The sequence below is a fragment of the Humulus lupulus genome, chromosome 1 (genome assembly GCF_963169125.1).
Source record: "Humulus lupulus chromosome 1, drHumLupu1.1, whole genome shotgun sequence".
NCBI lineage: Eukaryota > Viridiplantae > Streptophyta > Magnoliopsida > Rosales > Cannabaceae > Humulus > Humulus lupulus.
The window spans coordinates 139192506-139215393 of record NC_084793.1 but is presented as its reverse complement, the minus strand read 5'-3'; positions in this window follow the sequence as shown (position 1 = coordinate 139215393).

Genomic DNA, 22888 nt, shown 5'->3' with positions numbered 1-22888 from the left:
CTAGCTTTTCAAGAGGGGGATACCTATACTTTGCACTTACTATCCTTTTGCTGATATAGTACACAGGGTGTTGTACCCTGTTCTCTTCTTTTACCAAAGCAGCACTGATCGATGCTCGGTGATTGCCAAATAGATGAATAGTACTTCACCATTTATTGGCTTCATTAGGATGGGAGATTGAGCAAAATGTTCCTTCAAGGCTTGGAAGGCTTTCTCACATTCCTCGGTCCATTGGATCTTCTTGTTGCCCCTCAGTAAGTTAAAGAAAGGGATGCACTTTTCCATGGACTTTTATATGAACCTACTGAGGGAAACTACTCTCCCTGTTAAGCTTTGCACTTCTTTGATTCTGATAGGTGACTTCATGTCGATCAATGCTTTGATCTTCTCGGGGTTAGCCTCGATTCCACGTGAATTGACTATGTTTCTGAGAAACTTACCAAAACCAACTCCAAATGAGCACTTGAGAGGATTTAACTTCATACTATTCCTCCAAGTATTGAACATGCCCTCCAACTTCTTTGGACTTGACCAGCATGTCATCGACATATACCTCCATAATTTTGTCGATCAAGTCTCGGAACATGCCATTCACTAAACGATGGTAGGTGGCTCCTGTGTTCTTCAAGCCGAATGGCATTACCTTATAACAGCACAATCCATTGTCTGTCTGAAAGCTGGTATGTTCCTCGTTGAGAGGGTGCATACTTATTTGATTATACCCAGAATACGCATCCATGAATGAGAGTATTTCATGTCCTGCAGTTGCATCGACCAGTTGGTCTATTCTAGGTAGTGGGAAGCAGTCTTTGGGGCAAGCCTTGTTCAGATCTGTGAAGTCCACGCATGTCCTCCACTTCCCTTTTGGTTTTTGGACAAGCATGGGGTTTGATACCCAATCTGGGTAGTAGGACTCCCTTATAAAACCATTTTCTTTGAGCCGCTTGACCTCCTCCTTCAGGTATTGAGAACGGTCTTTGTCAAGAAGTCTTCTTTTTTGCTACATCGGTGGGTAGTTTTTGTCTACATTGAGGACATGACTTATTATGGACGGAGAAATTCCAACCATGTCCTTATGTGACCAGGCAAAGACGTTCTGGTTCTTTTTCAAAAATTCTACCAATCGTGCCTTAATTTCCACCTTTAGCTCCTTCCTGACTTTGATTACTCTAGTCGGGTCCTCCTCATCTAGTAGGACTTCGTCAAGATCTTTGACTAGTCCTACCTGCATGACTTCATCCCCAATGCGATGATCGATGTCGTTCCCTTGCTTTGGGAAACTTGCTATAATAACAAATCTTCATTAAAAGGAGCCCCCGGCTCCAGTAGAGTGTTTCTTTCAACGTCAACTTTCATTTTGACAACCTCATTGGTTCCTTCATTCCCTTCGCAGCAGGTTACTTCCATGTAGTTTACACATGGTCCTTTCTTTGCCTTGACCACTGACGCATTATAGCATTCTCGTGCCTCCCTTTGGTTACCCTATATGCATCCTTGCCCTGCGCTTGTGGGGAACTTCAAAGACATATGTCAAATAGACACTACTGTGTGTAATGCCATCAAGAGGGATCTCCCGAACACTACATTGTAAGCCGATGAGAAATCTACCACCAGGAACTCTGTCATCATAGTCTCGTGCCTAGGGGCATCCCCCATCGTGACCGATAGTCTAATAGTTCTTGCTGATGCTAGGCATTCTCCCGTGAACCCATTTATCACTTGGGAACACGGTGTCAGGTCCTTGACTGTGAGTTTCATCTTCTCGAGGGATGATTTGTAGATGATATCTATTGAGCTTCCCGTATCCACCCGGCATCTCTTCACTTGGGCATTGGCGATTTGAAGGGTAAGGACCAAAGGGTCATTGTGGGGGTACCTCACGTGTCTAGCATCATCCTCCGTAAAAGTGAGAGTTTCACTTTCCTTCTTGTCCTTCTTTCCTTCTGAACGCAAGGGTGGTGGCTTTCGGTATGGTACCTCCTAGTATGTTTCCAAGTAAATCTCAGCCCTTGATATAGTCAGGACAGTATAATTGGTGAACCTGGGTTGGTAGGGTTGATGCTTAGGCTGTTTGTCGGTTGGTGTTGACTTAGCCTTCTTTTCTCCATCCTACTCGGCCCCTGAGGTACCCTCTTTTTAACGTTGATAGTGGTCGGATGGTTTATGCATTTTTCTTCCTTCATGATTGCGTCATCTAGCTTCATGTATTTGTCTACTTGGTCCAGGAACTCCTACAAGGCGTTGATGGGGTTCCTATGTATGTTATCCCACAAGGGACTATGATAAATTATTCTTGCCTAGATGGCAACAAACTTCCCTTCATCTCCTACTTTGGATGCTCAGTTTTCCTCTCTCATGAATCTTTGGAAGTAGTCCTTTAGGGATTCATCCTTCCCTTGCTTGATGTCAACTAGCTGATTTGTATAAACTAGTTGAATCCATTCGGCACTGAAGACCTTGTAAAATTCCTTCCTGAACTGCTCCCAATAAGTGATGGATCCAAGTTTGAATTTCAAATATCATTCCTGAGCTGAGTCAGAGAGAGTGGTAGGGAATACCCTGCACCTATAATCATGCACTACACAGAGTAACTCCATTTGATCGTCGAACTTTCTAATGTGTCATACTGGGTCCTCCTTCCCAGTGTATGTTGGAAGTTTCGGGGTCTTGTATTTCGGTTGTGGTTGAGCAGCTTGGATCTTGGCACTGAAGGGACTCCCACTTCTATGAGCCAGCTCGATATCAGAAGGTTTCTTTGTCGGACCCTGAACAGCCATGATGAGTGCATCTATTTGAGCCTGCACTGCTGGTGGGATCGCTGCTCTAGGTGGGGTAGACGTCCTTGGTACCCCCTCCTGATCCCTGGTCCTCTTGTTGATGACCTCCCTCAGATCTTGAGGTTATGGATCTTTTCTGAGTCTATCGAACACAAAATTGGTGTTGTTCATCGATTCCTTTACCTTGCGAGACTAAGGGTGTAGTGGTGGTAGGTCCGTCTTGCCCTTGCCGGTGCGACCCTGCCCTTGAGCCTCTCCTCCTAGATGACTTTGACACTTTGAGCGGCCATTTCCATTCCTGTCACCCCTCTCAAATGTTTGACCTTCCTCTCATCTGCCATTTCATCTATCCCCCTAGGAGGGGGCCTTCGGGTTGGTAACACTCTTACTTCGAGATGAAGTGTTATTCTTCTTAGTCGTAGAGGAGGCAGTCTTGGACTACACCTCTCCACCCTACTCTGGGAAAGTGGCTCTGAGAGCGTCCTTGGGGTTCGACTCCTCCCCTGGGACTCCCTATTACTACTTTCTAGCATCCCTGCTGCTTTGGCCTGAGCCTCCTTTACTTCTTGAGCAGCAGCTACAACATTAGCTCGGGTTAACTGGGTAGCCGCCTCCAGGGCCACAGCAACCTCCTGGTGCCTCTGGTCTACTTCTTGCTCCCTCTGGATCATCCGCTAGACCTGCTCATCGATCTCTCGCCATTGTCATTCCATAGTTTCCCTCTGGAAGGAAATTTATGCAGCAAAGGCCTTTTGCCTCGCTAGAAATTGTGCCATCTCCTCCTAGTGAGCATCCTATGGGTCTTCCGCATCAGGTTGATCTCCAACCTCCACCTGAGGTTCGTTAACGGGATCGATGGGATCCTAAGTTGTGGAATCCTTGGGAGTCATCTTCTTTGTCTGACTGGGTTTTGGAGGCATCCTAAAACTGATGAAAATGTGTTTCTTGATTTTGTACTCTCAATGAAAGCACCAAAATGTTGACCTGTGAAATTGGCCAACGGTTGTATGTACAGTATACGATAGCTTTTGAACGAAATAAAAATAATATACTATTATCCAAAAAACAAGCATGGATGACATGGCAAACATTTAGTACACGTGGCTAACATCTGGCAGAATTCGTGCTCGACTATCGACCAGGAAGACATCTAGTGTCACGACGTTCGATCTCATCATACGACCAGACTGGTCGTACGCATGCTATACGCGGAGAAGATCTTATGCAGGTATGATAGTATCCAAAATTATCTCCCATGATTTCCTGAGTATCCGATTATTTAGGAAATAATATCTGTAACAAATTAATGTAAATCCTCCTTGAGCCTATAAATAGAGAAGGAGGGCTCAAGGGAAAGGGATCTCTCCTTCTTCTTTTTCGCTTTCTGATCATTTGATATATTGTCTTATTCTTCAGAGGTTGGTGAAACTCATTGAACCCTAGTTCTTTGATCACTCCTTTGAATTCTATATCAATAACAATTCAAGTGGACGTAGGTTATTACCAGATTCTGGGGCCGAACCACTATAAACTCTTGTGTTCTTTATTATTTCGTCATCACATTCTTTCCAACGTGTTTATCCGCATCAAGAAAATTTGACTCCGTGTTAGTTGGCCAAAATCAGGGTCAACATTCTGGTGCTTTCATTGAGAGCTTGATACATTATCATTGAAAGATCAATGGCGAAAACTACCAAGAAAACTGGACAGGCGGCCGGCACTGCACCATCTCATTCGCCTCCTCCTCCTCCAAACGTGGCTGAGGATGAGCCACATTTGGAATTTGATGAGGAAGAAATGCACTCCGAGACGGTGAAGAATACCCTAGGGGTATTACAGGATGAACTGGCCAATCTGAGGGCCAGCCAGGAAAGTGCTGCCGAAATCATGGCGCGGAAGCAACAAGAAATTGAACGGCAGCGCTTAGAGTTGAGTGAAAGACAGGCGGAGATGGACCGTGGCCAGAGGGAGGCCATGGAAGCCCTCGAGGCAGCCCTACAACTAGCTAGGAATCAGGTTGTACCTGCCTCGCAGCCTGATCAACCTGCGAATGGGCCACCCCACCGGGGTGCCAATCCTAGCCCGCCTATCCAGCCCTCAAGCCCACAAAGGCCCGAGCAGCCACCAGCGCCTCAGGATGATGTCCCGTTGATGGACCCTGAGGCACAGCCTCTATCCCAAGCTGGTCGCAGCAATCCCCCGCAGCAGAGGCAGAATAGGGCCGGGCAGCCGCCTCGCAGTCCTAGACACCACAGGGGCGACGAGCCAAACCCTCCAAGCATAGGGCAGCGTCCACCTGGTAACAGGAGGAACTCAGAGTTAGGCTCTGCGGTCTGAGGCCCCCCACGACATGATAATGCATGGGGACCTACCGACCAACGCAGGCCACCCTCTAACGCTCAAGAGGTTCTAGCCTGGGAAGGCAACCGAGGGAATAGTCGATCCCACCATAGCCAATCAAGATTCAGAGATGGCCATGGTTATAATGAGGCCGACTCAGGCAGAGGAAATGCTGGTCGGAGGAATGAAGAAAGAGGTGGAGGCAGAAGCCAGCCACCTCGGGATGACCAACCCGAAAGACGAGATGCTGGGGGGCAGCCCAGGCAAAATAACGTCTTCAATCGGCTTGGAGCTAGCGAGCAGCGGAGGAGAGACGAGGATTTGAGAGATGTACTCAACGATCGCCGCGAGTGGCACGACGAGTACGTCCCCCCAGCACCAGAGGCCACGACGATTCCTGGTGATGTGCAAGCCCAGATAGATCACCTCAACCAGGCGATACAGCAGCTAGTCAGGGGAAGAACATCTTATATCGACCACGATAGGAGAAAAGACACTCCTTTCGTCCAGAGGATAGCTATGGCAGAAACTCCTAGCAAGTTTAAGATGCCTACGCTTCCGAAATTTGATGGGTATGGTGACCCGGTATCTCACGTCAACAATTTTGAGATACAAATGGACATTCAGAAAGTGTCCGAAGACGCTCGGTGCAGGATCTTCCCTGCAACACTTTCTGATGCTGCACAGGAGTGGTTTTTCAAATTCCCTCCTGCAAGTATAGTTTCCTGGGAAATGTTCGTAAAGGAGTTTTATGGACAGTTCTACGCGGGTCGTGTGCACCCGACTGAGGCAAACCTGCTGGTTGAAATACGCCAGCAAGACAGAGAACCACTGAAGGACTACGTCCAGCGCTTTATGTGAGCAATTGCTGGAGCAAAAACAGTGGGAGATGAAGACAAGATGATGGCTATAACTGCAGGGGTTAAACGTCGCACGCCTCTCTGGGACAGCCTCAGAAAACATGGGGTTAGAACTACCCAAGAATTCTTGGATCGAGCGAATTGATACATCAAGCTCGAAGATGCTATTGCCAATGAAGGGAAGCCCCCAGGCAAGGAAAAGGGGACTGCCGAGCCCGCCAAAGCCGCCAATGGGTCCAAGCCCAATGACAACGGAAAAGGCAACGGGAACGGAAATGGAATGGCGAGAATGGGGGGAAACGGCCACACAATGAGCCTTCCACCTCTGACAATAAACGATCTAAGGGTAACCGTTATGAACCTCGGTTCAGTAACTATACTGCCCTTATTGAGTCTCAGGGAGAGGTTTATCAGGCCACGAGTTCCAGTGTGCCTTATAAGAAACCTGCTCCCATTCAAAAGGATATTTCAAGAAGAGACACTACCAAGTTCTGTCGTTATCATAACAACTACGGACATGATACCAATGAATGCAACCAGCTGAAGGATGAGATCGAGTTCCTTATTAGACAAGGACACTTGAGAAGATATATACGGGCCTCGGGAAATTCCCAACGAGAAGCTCCAGGTGGCAACGAGCAAGCGCCCACACGCCAGCGCTCGCTACCTTTGCAGCCTGACCCCGTAACTGACACATTGTTAACCATCTGTGGAGGCCCGCACCTCGTAGGAAACAGCGGAAAGGCCAGAGAACGATATGCTTGGACTCTGCGCCATGACCAGGACATCGAGATGATGACTGTGGATGACCGCGCGCCAAAAAAGGCTCGGTCAGAAGAGGGCGAAATAACCTTCTCTGATAGCGACGCCCAGCATGTCTGGTTTCCACATTCCGATCCGCTAGTCGTGGATATCCAAATGGCCAATATGATGGTGAAGAGAGTGCTAGTTGATACAGGAAGTTCGGTGAACATCCTGTATAAATCTTCGCTGGAACGTATGAAGTTGTCCGTTAAGGACTTAGAGCCCTGCAACCAAATAATTTACGACTTCTCTGGTGAGGGACTTGCCCCAGCAGGATCAATCAGACTACCAGTGACAACAGGTACATTGCCTGCTACCAGGACATTACTCGCTACTTTCATAGTAGTTGATTGTCCTTCGGCGTACAATGCTGTCATTGGGAGGCCTATATTGGTTGATCTACGGGTCGTCACCTCTATATGGCACTTAGCCATGAAATTCCCAACAGACACAGGGGTAGGACACGTGTTGGGAAACCAGAGGAAGGCCAGGGAGTGCTACAACACCTCAATGACGAAGGTGAAGAAGGGAACGTCAAAGAGCACTCCCCCAGATAGGTTGCAGATGGCAATTGATACACAAGCCCAATCTGGTGATGAAGTCACCAAATAGGGTGTTTCCCAAAGTGAGGATAGAGATTTAGATCCTCGCTTTGGGGATTTTGAAGAAAATGTTGGACCCGTCGAGGACCTAGAAAAGGTCCAACTTGACGAGAAAGACCCGACCAAAGTCGTGAAGGTCGGGAAAAACTTAGAACCAACCACGAAGCATGCACTGGTGGAGTTTTTGCGAAAAAACCAGGAAGTCTTTGCCTGGTCCCACAAAGACATGGCTGGGATAGATCCTGCAGTTATCAGCCATGTCCTGAACATAGACAAGAGTTTTCCACCCGTGCAACAGAAAAGAAGACTGCTTGATAAGGATCGGTCGAGAACCTTAAAAGAAGAAGTTGAAAGATTAAAGGAGAATGGGTTCATCAGGGTGGCGTTTTATCCATCGTGGGTCTCTAATCCAGTTCTGGTTCCCAAGCCTAACGGAAAATGGCGAACCTGTGTGGATTTTACAGACCTCAATAAAGCCTGCCCGAAGGATTGCTTCCCACTCCCAAGGATCGACCAGTTGGTCGATGCTACTGCAGGACATGAGATCCTCTCCTTCATGGATGCATACTCAGGCTACAATCATATTAGCATGCATCCCCCTGACGAGGATCACACCAGCTTTCGGACCGATACAGGATTATACTGTTATAAAGTAATGCCCTTCGAATTGAAAAACGCAGGTGCAACTTACCAGCAATTGCTTAACCACATGTTTAAAGAGTTGATCGGCGTAAACATGGAGGTGTACGTGGACGACATGCTGGTAAAGTTGAAAAAAGCAGAAGGACATGTGAAGGATTTACGAGGGTGTTTCGATGTATTGAACAAATACCAGATGAAACTAAATCCTCTCAAATGTTCCTTCGGAGTTGGATCAGGAAAATTTTTGGGGTTCATTGTTAATTCAAGAGGAATCGAGGCCAACCCCGACAAGATAAAAGCCCTGATCGACATGAAATCGCCAAAGAAGATCAAGGATGTACAAAGTTTAACTGGGAGAATTGCAGCCCTAAGTAGATTTATTTCCAAGTCAACGGATAAATGCGTCCCTTTCTTCAATCTACTTAGGGGCAACAAGAAGTTCGAATGGACAGGAGACTGTGAGCAAGCTTTTCAGGCCCTAAAAGCCCATATGGCACAGCCTCCTATTTTATCAAAGCCTATCGAAGGAGAAACTGTGTTCATTTACCTGACGATCACTGAAGTTACTGCTAGTGCGGTACTAGTACGAGAGGAAGAAGGCATACAAAAAGCGGTTTACTATGTAAGCAAGAGGCTAATCGGAGCAGAACTGAGATATCCTCCCATCGAGAGGTTAGCATGCTATTTAATCTTGGCCTCAAGGAAGTTATGTCCTTACATCCAAGCCCATCCCATTACAGTCTTAACTGACCAGCTCCTTCGGCAAGTCCTCCAAAAACCAGAGGCGGCTGGGCGTTTATTAAAATGGGCAGTCGAACTGGGGCAGTTCGATATTACATATTCACCGCGAGCAGCAGTAAAGGGACAAGTCTTGGCTGATCTTATTGCAGAGTTCACTGAACTCCCAGACAACGAGCAGTGCGAGAAGCCTAGTGCGCCTGAGCCTCAAGATGAAGCTCCTTCGTGGAAGTTATTCACAGATGGGTCGTCCAACAAATCTCACACGGGAGCAGGGGTGATCTTGATAACGCCAGAAGGACATCGATTTCACTGCGCCATTAGGTTCGACTTCGCATCGTCAAATAATGAAGCCGAATACGAAGCACTCCTCACTGGATGAAGAATGGCAAAAGACATGAGTATAAAGGTGCTGGATATTTACAGTGATTCACAACTGGTAGTGAATCAAGTTCTAGGGGAATATCAAGCACGAGGCCTGAAAATGGTGGCCTACTTGAACAAAACTAAAGACCTGTTAGCCCAGTTCATGAAGTATACCCTCCAGCAAATACCCCGAGATCAGAATTCGAACGCAGATGCCTTAGCCAAACTCGCGAGCGCAAAAGATGCTAACACTTTGAATATTGTACCAGTGGAAAGATTGGGCGAGCCAAGTATACGAGCAAATGAAACTAGTATGGAAATCTGAATGGAAGATACATGGATGGCGCCTTACTTGGAGTATCTTACAAATGGTGTACTACCAACAGATAGAAACAAGGCCAGAACTCTTCAAAGGCAGGCTGCTAGGTATATACTGGTCGATGGTGTTCTATACCGAAGAGGATATTCCATGCCACTGCTCAGATGTATTACACCAGAGAAAGCTAAGGAGCTAATGAAGGAAGTACATGAAGGCTTCTGCGGGGATCACGCTGGGGGGCAAAGTTTGGCGAAAAAGATTCTAAGACAGGGTTATTTCTGGCCGACTATGAACGGAGATTCAATGGAGTTTGTGCGAAAGTGCGATAAGTGTCAGAGATTTTCCTATATCCCACGCGCAGCTCCAAACGAGTTAAAGCAGATGCAGAGTCCTTGGCCTTTAGCAGTATGGGGTATAGACTTAATTGGATCCCTGCCAATAGGAAAAGGCGGAGTGAAGTACGCAGTTGTAGCAGTCGACTACTTCACCAAATGGGCCGAAGCTGAACCCCTCGCTACCATAACAACCAAGAAAGTTCTTGACTTTGTCATCAAGAACATTGTTTGTCGATATGGTTTGCCTCGAAATATTGTCTCAGACAACGGAACCCAGTTTGACAGTGACTTATTCATAGACTTTTGCGAAAGGCACAGGATTATTAAAAGCTTTTCTTCAGTCGCGCATCCACAAGCAAATGGGCAGGTCGAAGCAGTGAATAAAACGCTTAAAGAAACCCTGAAGAAAAGGCTTGAAGATGCTAAAGGAGCATGGCCAGAACAACTGCCTGAAGTCCTTTGGTCGTATAGAACTTCTCATCGAACAACAACAAGTCATACTCCGTTTCCTTAGCATACGGGTATGAAGGTATGTTGCCCGTCGAATTAGATCCCCCCTCACATCGAAGCATTACATACGACCAGAGCCAGAATAGCCAACTAATGATGGAGTCCCTAGACTCAATTGAAGAAATACGAGAACGAGACCAACTCCGAGTTGCTGCGCACCAGCAAAAGGTCGCCCGGTATTTTAACTCAAAAGTAAAAGAAAGGAAATTCAACGTCGGTGACCTAGTGCTACGACGAGTTTTCCTGAATACCCACGACCCCACTGCTGGAGTACTCGGACCAAACCGGGAAGGACCTTACCAGATTGAAGAAGTCCTTCATCTGGGCACCTACAAACTTGCACGCTTAAATGGAGATCTCGTTCCACGCTATTGGAATGGAGAACACCTGCGCAAGTATTATCAGTGAACAGTCCTTCTTAAAGGACTGGCTTGTATTAATTTTTACTTTTTACAAGTTTCGAAAAAGGGTTAGCCACGTTGTATGGCTAATCGCTTTTAAGTGTAAGATCTTTTTTTTAAAGATCACTCGTACAGACATGTTTAGTCCATTCTAATACGAGATTATAAGGGACTGTGCGCAGCCAGTCATTCTTGCCAACCTTTGTAAATTTATTTTTACAAGTATTTGTTCATTACGTGTGTTGTTTTGCTGTATTATAAATGTTATGTTTACTATCGAGCAGTAATGTTCGCACAGGTCGTGGTCAAGGCAAGTGACCAAGGACCTAAAGCTCCTCGATCACTTGGGGGGCACATATGGTACATCGATAGCAAAGCATACCAAAGGGTATGTAAGCACATGAACAAAATAAGTGAAAGCATGCTACGGTACTTAGAGTATTTTTCAAAATTTATGTTTTGTTAAATCAAACCAAAGTACTATGCTAAGTTCGGTCATGCGAACAGATATTATAATAAAAGAAACATTATAATATCAATAAGGCAATCTTTTACACCGCGAGCAGTATTGCTCGGATGTAATTGTTCAATTAAAGTAAAAAGCTTTTATACCGCGAGTAGTATCACTCGAATGTAATTGTTCAGTTATAAGTAAAAAAGCTGCCCTTGCAGCAATAAAAATAAATTGTCTTTACAAGCAGACCCGTGGGCCATAAAAACAAAACAAAAGAAAAAATTTCTACTGAGCAGGAGGGTCTTGAGGATTAGGGGGAGTGCCCTGGTCGGCAGGAGGACCAGCTTCAGCAACAGCAGCAGGAGCCTTAGCCTTAGCCTTCTCCTCTGCCTCCAACCGGGTGGCGAACTGCGCCATCAGAGTTCTCTTCAACCACTCGGAAAGATAGTTGAAGTTGGCCTCCCGGTTGTGCTTCCAGAAGTCATAAAAGCAGAGGAGGGTGGCCTCCTTGTACTTCTTCAAGTTCGTGGCCCCTTCCTCCTCAACCTCCTGCACTCGCCCCTCGAGCTCCTGCACCCACTCTTCGAGCTTCTTTGCCTCATCCCTGCTGGCTGTCAGATCAAGTCTAAGTTGCTTACACTCTTGGGTGACAAGTACAGAGCTTTCCCTCCATTTCTGCCGATCCTCGTTGGCTTTCTTCAAGGCCCCTTGACTGTCCTGAAGCTCCTTAGTGAGAACAGCTTGGTCCTCACACAGTTGTTCATTCAGCTTGGACAACTCCTTGGTCTCCTCGAGCAGCTTGTCCTTGTCAGCCTCAAGTGCTTGCTTAGCCTGGGCAAGCCTGGAGTCGAAGTTCTGTCCCCGAGAAACCAACGCCCCAGCACGGCGCCAGCTAGCAGTTAAAGACAGCAGCCCCTGAAGACAAAGAATGAGATAAAGTAAGGAAAAGAAGTCAGACATAAATGATGAAGTAGCAGAAGATGACTTACGCTGACTATCTCATTCAACTCTCTGTTGATGATTTGGTCGACCTCCTTTGAGGCAGTTTCATTGATGGCGGCCTGTCTGCGTCTATGCTTCGAGAGCTTATATATCCTCTCCCTGGCCGACTCGACCAAGAGGCTGGACAGGGAGCCTTCGGGCAAGTTGTCCAATGCCTCCTTGTCAGCGGCCCTAGAGGAGGGCTATGGATTCACATGTGTGGGGGTCGACTGCTCGGTAGGGGGCGGAGGTGTCATGTTCTCCTTGGAAGGGATGGCGGCTGGAGCATCATCTGTTCAAGCCTTCTTCGAGGGGGTCTTGCTGCTTTCCCCTCGAGCCCTCTTGCTATCCTTCTTCGGGACAGAAGAGGTAGCGGCAGCCTCGTAATGAGAGAAGACGTCCTCAGAGTCCATACCTGCACCAAAGGAAACAACTCGAGCAGTAAGATTAAATGGTCATAGGGGGAACAAAGATAAAAGTAAAAGGATTACAAGTAAAGTACCCGGGCTACAACTACTGGTCGTAGCATTATTTACTGAACTACCTAGTTCCTGGAAGAAATCTGAGTTTAAAGAGGGAGCATTCCTAAAGTTTCCGTCCCCATCAAATAGATGAGAGGGAATTGGAAAATTATTTAAAAGCGAGATTATTGTACCGTTTACATCCGACGAATCATCAGAAAGTTCGGTAGGCTCGACAGCCTTTTGTTTTCCCTTGCCCTTGGGGACTAAAGGTTTCTCCGCTCGGGGGGGGGGGGGGGACGACAGGTTCCCTGATCGTAACCCTAGTTAGTCGCCTCTGAGGAGGCGGCGCCTGAGGTTGCTGCTCGGGTTCCTGCTCAGGTTCCATGTCGGCTTGGACACCGCCCGCCGAGGGTTCATTCGTCGTAGATTGGGAGCCCCAAAGGCCGACCAACTTAAGGTTAGCCTCGTTGACTAAGTTTTTTACACTCTTATCAGCATTCGGCATGCTGGCTAAGAGTGTTGCCCTTGAATCCATCCCTGGAGTAGGGACTGGACGTAACCAAGGGCCTGGAACACAATGGATGTCAAGATATAATGATAGAAAAGCACTAAGTAAAGAAACTGCTCGCGTAAGAATTCTTTACCTCCTCGGGTGAAGGCCAGGTTGTCCGCAGCAAGGTCAGGAGTGAGGAAGTATTCATGGTGATACTTCCCCACATTAGAGATATGTGTGGTGTCGGACAAAAAAGTACGTCTGGATTCCTGATGGCAAAAGTGAAAAAACCCCGTACCATCTTGGTTGGGGTTGGACTTAAGGTAAAAAAGAAAATTGACCTCGTGGGGGGAAGATACTGGCCATTTTTTGAGCTTATAAAGGATATAGAGTGCGGCCAACATTCTATATCCGTTTGGGGTGATTTGAAAGGGGGCTACTCCGAAGTAATTAGCCACCCCCTAAAAAAACGAGTGAAAAGGTAGGGTGGCACCTGCCTCAATGTGGAACCTCGACCAGGCGCTGTAAGCCCCGTCTGGCAGGTTGGTCGATAGATGGTTTGACTAAGGTCACACCCGTCAGATTGTATCTGTTTAAATAGTTGGCAATCATCCGCAGTGTCACCATACTTTGAGGGACGATGTGCCACGCAACGGCTGGCTGGTCGACATGGCGAGTGCGGGCACGCCTTTGAACATTGGTCTCTGGAGCGAATTCGCCTCGACCACTGGTCGAGGGGGCATCAGCAGAAGGCTGGCTTGAGGGGTTAGGGTCTTTCCTTTTTCGAGCCTTTGTTTTTGTTCGGGCCATTCTCTGATTGGGGACTGGAGGACGGTTTGAGCTAGGGCGAGAGAAAGGGATTTCTGGTATCAAAGTAGATGGGTTTTCTTCGCCTTCGAGTAGTTGGGCCAAGAGGTCATCTTCAAAAGGTCTTTCTCCCCCCCCCCCCAAGGGTCTTTCATATGAACTGCAAACAGACAATGGAGGAGATAAGACACAGTCTGCGAAGTAGTGTGGAAGATTGGGATAACGTTACTCGTGTCTAAATAACCAGCAGCATCCTATTCCTACACTAAGTTTGGCATTAACGGTTTGAAAAATGGATCAGGAAGGAAGAAAAATTGTTTTATGAAAGAGAACTATTTCGACTCCTAAAGGGCGGGAAAAAACCCAGTTTTTTCACCTAGCTTAAAGATTGAATTTTTACGTCGATCTTACGTCCTAAGCCTATGATCCTTACTATCAAACTAGGTCCTAACCTATACAAAGCATAAAGATGCCCTCTTACCAGGCAATGGAAGGTTTATACAAAAAGATCCTCATAAAACCCTATTCAAGAACACAGAAATTACAGAACCAAGAAACGGCATGCATGGTATAAAGAAAAGTTTAAAAAGACAAAGTGATTACCTGGGCGAAGATGGAGATTCAGAAGAGAATGAAAAAGTTCGAGTCGGAAAGATCCTCGGCTAGGCGACTGACTGGTTTCGAAGCTCTGTACTCTGAAGGCAAGGTTCTTGAAGTTCTTGACAAAGATGGTAAGAAAAAATTTTATAAAGAAGAAAAAGAAGGTATTCATGGGGACCGAGGTATGGCCAAAAAGTAGCAATCATTATTTTTTTTAATTCTCGAAACGTGGGGAAGTGTATAAGCCGTCAATTTGTTTCTTGAAAACTGAAAGGGCTTGATTAGACATAATTATGTAACGGTTTTAAAAAACACACGGGGATCCTGACAGACATCATGGGGATATGAACGGTTGTTTCCTTAAAGTTTCTTTATTGCTGGTCGCACTAAACAAACTTAGGGGGCAAATGTTATCCAAAAAACAAGCATGGATGACATGGCAAACATTTAGTACACGTGGTTAACATCTGGCAGAATTTGTGCTCGACTATCGACCAGGAAGACATCTAGTGTCACGACGTTGGATCTCTTCATACGACCAGACTGGTCGTACGCATGCTATACGCGGAGAAGATCTTATGCAGTTATGATAGTATCCGAAATTATCTCCCATAATTTCTTGAGAATCCGATTATTTAGGAAATAATATCTGCAACAAATTAATGTAAATCCTCCTTGAGCCTATAAATAGAGAAGGAGGGCTCAAGGGAAAGGGATCTCTCCTTCTTCTTTTTCCCTTTCTGATCATTTGATATATTGTCTTGTTCTTCAGAGATTGGTGAAACTCATTGAACCCTAGTTCTTTGATCACTCCTTTGAATTCTATATCAATAACAATTCAAGTGGATGTAGGTTATTACCAGATTCTGGGGCCGAACCATTATAAACTCTTGTGTTCTTTATTATTTCGTCATCACGTTCTTTCCAACGTGTTTGTCCGCATCAAGCAAATTTGACTCCGTGTCAGTTGGCCAAAATCAGGGTCAACATATACGACAGAGTACAAATATCTTAAATAAACACACAAAATTTTTATAATGGTTCAGCCTTATTCTGATGAACAGTAATAACCTATTCCACTTAGTCTTTGGTATTGAATCTCTCGATAGAAAATTACACAGATGAACCTAAGTATTCACTCGTTATTAATTTGCCAGAATTTCTCTCTAGAAAATATCTCTCTCACCCCATAGATAAAAAAAGAAGAAGTCCCTTTTATGAAGCCATATGTCCTTTATTTATAGTACCCAGGGCTGTTACATGATCAGTAATACTGAGATCATGGTTTGGTACACGTTTATTGGGTAGTTGAGATACATGTCCACCTCCCCATGATTATGAGATCTTCGGTCTTCTCGTTGTTTCTCTGGATCGTGGTTGACGATGCATGATTGAAAGCTTCAGGAAAACCCTATGTCTTGGTTGGTCTATGAGACTTAGGTGCTAGGCCTGATGACCCTTTAGAGCTTGGATGCTAGGCCTGATGACCTTTTGGGTGCTAGGACTGCTGACTTCAGCATGAACGAGCGTGAACTTTATCCAACTAAGTGTATTTGGGAGTTTAGGTCGACCACCCTATGAAGAATAGGGTAAGTCGACTACCCATGTGGCTCTTGAGCAGGTCAGGCGGCCAGGTCGACCACCCATAGGGGGTTTTGGCCTGGTCGACTTCTCTATAGCTCTTGGACCTATCTTCTTTGCTCATCGGTCTTTTTTCAATACTTCGTCGCTTTTCCATAATTTGTAATGCCACGTGCCGCTTTCTCATTTGCCACGTCATCCCTACATTTTTTAGGGATAACAAAGAGAAAGGACTAAATTGCAAAGGAATTAATTTTCCAGGGCAAGAAAATAATTATTTGATAATTATGAGTAATTGATTAATTGTGAATTAATTAATTATTTAACTATATAGTTTTTATTTTGACAAACTATAGGTTAAAATTAATATTAATCTTGTTTGGATTAATATAAAAAAAGAAAATAATAAATATCTTATTTATAATATGATATTTATTTATTTAATTTAAAACTGATATTTTAAGATAAAGTTAATTTTGAATTAACTGATATTTATGTTGGAATAAATATTTTGTCTTAAAAGTTTATTAAATGAACAAATGAGAAAATTAGGGCAACCCTAATAGGGTTGGGCGACACACACTATACAGTACAGTATGTGGCGCCTAGCTTCAGGGATTTTAATTTTGAAGTTCAAATAAATTTGTTTAATCAATTATTTAATTATTTTTTTCAAATATGATTTAAATAGATAATTAAATGAAAATATTTAATCAATTTTTAATTTGAAATATATTTTAATTATATAAAGATTATTTAATTAGATTAAATAACTTTATAAATCTAATATACATGATATTCAGAATAATGATGGATAATCATACTCTCTCTCTAAAGCGATAGTTTTCTCTAAACCTGAAAACTATTCTAAACCTTCTCTCTGTCAAAACTCTCTAGAACTCATGTGTAGAGTACATCTAGGGAGTCACATAAATCAACCTTTTGAATCCTAAGTGCCCACATACGTCCTTGTGTGTTTGAGGATTGGTCTGGAAGATCAAGGTGCGAGATCGCAGAACACTAGATAGGAAGATCGTTGATTTATACAAAAAGACTCAAGGACACTTGATAGGCTACAAGAGGTAATCCCTAATCTATTTGTGTGTGATTTAATAATTATATATGTATATGATCATGACTGGTATTAATATTTATTAAAATGGGTCTCTATATTCCGTTGCGTACATTTGATTTTATCATTTAATACAAACAAAAAAGTGTTTACAGACTAATAAAATACAAATTAGCCTTCCTAAGTGGCAAAACAGGGTTCAACCCTAGTTCCGACCATGGCGGTCGATTAGGCTGCATATGTACACACCACCCCTAAAGCTCTCCAACTCATGGCTCGTCCAACTTACCCTTGCCCTTACCTGCACCACAAAGCACCCGTGAGCTAAGGCTCAACAAGAAAACTTTAATCAACAAATTCAATAGGTAACAAAATATAAACCACAAGCTCAGCAGCAACAGAATATAAACAACCACATAGCAGTAACAAGATACAAACAACAACTTAGCAGTAGCGAGATATAAACAATAGCATAGCAGTAACAATCCTGCTCAAACAACCACATAGCTCAATTCAGTAATCAATGAGTTAAACAACTGCAATCGACACTTCTGAATATTTAGGTGACGTTCAAACTCGACTCTCTTAGGCTGAGCTCTCAGGTCTTATAGCCGAACCCGACTCTCTTAGGCCGAGCTACGTTTCGCACGCTTGCTGTCGGCCCTGGCACCCTTAGGCCAGGCTTTCAAAAAAGATATAATCACATATATATTGCACAACACACAATCAGATGCAACATATACAAGCATTCCTAACTTAATAATCAAATTTATAACCACAGTCATATCCAATTACAGGAGTTCAAGCCTCGATTACAACCAGGGTGCAGTTTTCTTACCTCGAGTCTCGAGCAGACAATGTATGGCTATCCCGAGCATGATCCCTATCACTGAGCTCTAGCAATATAACCTAGACACAAAGCATTAACGGTAACCATCAATCACTTAGACTTATTTAAGAGTTTCAAGGTATGCTTCTAGCCTTCGGGATCTCGGATTCTACTAAAGCGGGTGGTAGAATCCTTCCCCAGCCTTTAGGTTTGAGTTCCCGAGCTTAAAAACACTAACTGGCCAATAATCCCTATTTGCGCTGCACGCCCTTCACAAACGCCGCGACCCTACACAAGTTAGAGAGCCAAACCCCAATTATCCTAGACACGTGCCGCATCGCAACCCACCCAGTGCCGCGGCGCTAAGGCGGTTCAGCGAACCACCTTAGGCCTCAGAGTTCATGCGGACCGCGACGCTCTACGAATAGCTCCATGGTGCGACCCTGCGAACTCAGAATTTCCAGAACTTTTCATGCATTTTCCCAAACCAAAACCTCTGAAAACAACATTTCCACCTATTTCAACCACCACAACAATACCAACAACTCAAATAAACAACAAATAACAACCCATAGCCTATAAAACACAACAATCATAACTTAATGTCCTAAAAACTCATACCCTTGCTAATACTTAAAACCCAGTCAATTCCTTTAATCAAAATAGAATTTAAGCTTACCTCAACAATGATTTCTAATCCTTGAATTGAACCTCAATTACCCCCAGACTCCAGCCTTCAATCACAGCCTCAAACCTCATAAATCACTGCGCCTTTTCCTTCAACTTTCCCAAAGCCCCAAACAGGAGAGAGTGAGAGAGCAAATGTGGGGAAGAGAGAAGGATGTGAGTTGAGATAATTGTGTTTCCAATCCTGAAGGTTTCTACAAAGCTATAGTGACTAAGTCACTACCTTGGCATAAAAAGACCAAAATACCCTTTAGCCAAACCTTACTTCCTTAATGCCCCAAGGGCAAACTCGTCATTTACCACCCTTTTCCCGCTAATCCTCAAATAATACAATAAATTCTCAATTAATCCTGGCATACCCAAATAATCACTGAATAGCTACCCGTTATCCGATAAATCCTGACTACGCACTAAGTTTCCCAAAATACCCCTAGGCTTTCCCCGAGCCGGGTATTTGACCCCGTTGTGACTTTTCTGCTCACCCATTCACTAGTATCGCCTTGGACCACACATCACAAATGTATCTCCATAACACTATGGTCTCACTCATAAAGCATAAATAATCCAAATATACCCTCATCGGGTTAAAAATTATAAATATGCCAAAATTTACAAAAAAACGGGCTCACATGCATATTTAATACACATAAACATGCATAAATATTCACATTACCATATAAATCATTTATACCGCATAATCATACATATATTCAATTAATTCCACATATAAATCCGTTTATGCCTTCCAGTCACAATAATCAAGGCACTCAACTTTAATAGCGAATTCGAGACGTTATAGTATTATTCAAGCCTTTTGATTTGTTCGTTACCAGCTTACCCTACGGACTAGCTCTTACTTACATATGGGAGATTTGGTAGTGTTATCCCCAAATATTTATATTTGATGACATGGCAATTGGATAGACACGTGTCAGTTGATAACATACTCTTATCAATGTGTTGACTAAAGAGATGAGAAAGGTTGAGACCAGAAATATGTCATGCTCGACCAGGGATGAAACATGGCTGACTAGAGGTGTGTTTTACTATGCCAACCGGTGTGTTTGCCTATGCCGGCCAGTGTGCATTCTTATGCCGACCGGTGGTGTGTTTGGCCAACTCGCCGACCAGTCACTTTGGGGGATGGATTTGACCAGTCGATGGATAAGAATCTCAAAAGTTACCATCCATTGATTCTTCAGTAAAGCTTCGGTAACAACTTCAACCCGAATCATTCGTAACTACTGCGAGAATCTCTCAAATATACCGAATAATAGCTATATTGTTGTAATTTAAATTTTTTTATTGTTTTATTAATTAAAGTTGGTTGAAACAACGAAGGACCCGTCAAAGCGGGATATTTTTCATTTATGATCCATGAGCCTATAAATAAGAAGCTGATGGCATCATTTTGGGGTAGATCCGATTCTGATATTATTTTTACTGAAAGTTTAGAGACAGAAACATTGTATCTTTTCACTTGCACTTGAGAAACTTAGTTGACTCAGGCTCATCTGATCTCAAGTGTAGGCCAAATATATTACAACTCTAAGTGGATTAGGCTATTACCAACAAATTGGGGATGAACCACTATAAAATTACTTGTGTTATTTATCTTCTATACAAGGTTTATTGTAGCTTTTTGCGTCTACTCGCAGTTGGCCAAAATCGTAGCCAACATTTTCGGTGCTTTCATTGAGAGCCTGAATAGAAGAAATACACTGCTGTCTTACAAATATGGCTCCCAAGAATACCAGTATGGCCTCCAAAAAGCCAGGTACATCAAAAGAGCCTGCTAGAGCAGAAGGTCCTGGACCTCTGAACCCTAAGAGTGAGCCAAGAGTCTTTCTCGAGGAGACAACTCCAGAAGTTGAACAACTCCAGGAAGCAATAGGTGCTTTTCAAGAGGAGATGATGCAATTCAATGCTCAGCAGGAGTCTTTCGCTGAGGAAATGGCCAGGCAGAAGGCTGCATTCGAGCAGCAAAAACAAGAGATGGATACCAGGAGTGAAGACGACGTTAGGAGGAGGTCGACCGGCGACATCGTGAGGGCGCACTTGCTCTAGAAGCGGCCACTCAATTGACCCAGGCCAATGCCCATACCGCATCATGAGGACCAGCCGCCCAGGGAGTGAGGAATAATAATGTAGGTCAGAGGATTGCTGGCAGAGCCAATTCTCGAGGACCGGACAGAAGTAGGAGTAACCCCCCTGGTCGGGAGGATGATGGGGTCCACTCCGGAACTGCCTCAACATAAAGGGAGAACTCTAGAACCCCCTCCAGGAGCCATTGATCAGAAACTTCTAAATCAAGAAGTCATCGGTCGGGCAACAAGAAGACTCCACCCAGGCAGGATCAGATAGGGACTCCTCGAGATAAGAAAACTTTGCATTTTAAAGATGGATATGGTCATGATGAGGTAGATAGTCATCACACTGATCGGTCAAAGGATAAAGAAGGTAACGACCCTCAAGGAGGAAAAGACTGCCCGGGACATACCGAAAAGCCTCCGTTACATCCCGGCCAGCGGCGTAGTGGGAGAGAGAAAGTCCCGCGTAATAAGTCTTCTGAAAAATCTAAGAGCATAGTGTTTGATCGATTAGGAAAATGTACTTCCCGGAAGGATCTAAGGGATGTTATCAGTGACAAGAGAAGGATCATCCCGGTCGAAGGGCGAGATCTGAACCGCACTGCCAGTCAAGTAAAAATACTTGACGACAGTGCACCAGATAAAAATGCCCGACCAGGCAGTCAAAACCTTGAGACCCCGACGATTGCCCCAGCCATCCAAGCCCAGCTTGATGCTTTAACGGTTGCAGTTCAAGGTTTGTCAAAACGACCTTCCGGAATGGATGCAGTAGACCACATGAGTGGCAGTCCGTTTTGTGCCCAAATCAGAGTAGCCCAGCCACCAGAAAAGTATAAAGCACCGGTGATGCCAGTATATACAGAAAAGGCAGATCCCATAAGACATGTTGGGAAATTTGAAGACCAAATGGAGCTGCTCGGGGTAAGTGACGATTATCAATGTAGGGTTTTCCCTACTACATTGTCCGATACTGCCCAGAAATGGTATTGGAAATTCAAGCCAAATTCCATTACCTCTTGGGAAAATTTCAGGAAAGAGTTTTGTAGACAGTTCAGCGCTGCTCGGACTCCACCAGTTTATGCCAACTACTTGGCAGACCTCAAACAGGGAAAGGACTAGTCTCTAAAGAACTATATACAAAGGTTCATGAGAGAAGCCAACCGAGCGAATCCTGTCAGAGATGAGGGGAAGATGGTTGCAATATCCTCTGGAATAACTTATTGAAGTCCTTTGTGGGATAGTATACATCGAAATCCAATTTCAACACTTCAACAATTTCTTGACTGAGCGGATAAGTATATGAAATTGGATGATGCAATCAAGAAAGAGGAGAAAGGAATAAACAATCTGGGTGGATCAACTGACCCTCCTAAGAATGGTGGAAACAATCAAAATGGTGGAAAGAAACGTGGGAATAACAGATCCGATAGCCATGATGAAAATAAGGCTAAGTCGGGTCCAAACAATAAGCCAACCAAGTATGAACCTCACTTCACCAATTACACCACTATTTCGACCAGCCAGACAGAAATATATCTCGTAAGTCATCAAGAGGTTCCCTACTGGAAACTCCTACCCATCAGGAAGGAGATGAGTAAAAGAGACATGAATAAGTTTTGTCATTTCCATGGAGACTATGGTCATGACACAAATGAATGCAATCATCTCAAAGATGAGATAGAGTTTCTTCTCCAGTCGGGAAAGTTAAAAAAAATATCAGGCAGAGAAAACCCAAGGAGAAGCGAGCAGCAACAATCTTGGGTTCAAGCGGCAGCGGTCTCCACCCTTGCGACCCGAGCCTGTTGACTTCACTTTAGACACTATATGTAGGGGTCCACATTTGGCTGGGGACAGTAATAAGGCAAGGGAAAGATATGCACAGACACTTCGACATGAGTTGGATACAACATCAACATCAGAGGTCATGACTATAGAGGAGCGGCCTCCAAAGAATCCATGGTACGAAAGTGAGTCTCTTACTTTTACGGAGGACGATGCTAGACATGTGAAGTATCATCATAATGACCCACTCGTTATTACAGTCCAAATCACAAACATGAAAGTGAAGAGATGCCTAGTTGACATGGGAAGTTTTGTGGACATTATTTACAAGTCATCTTCCGAAAAGATGAAATT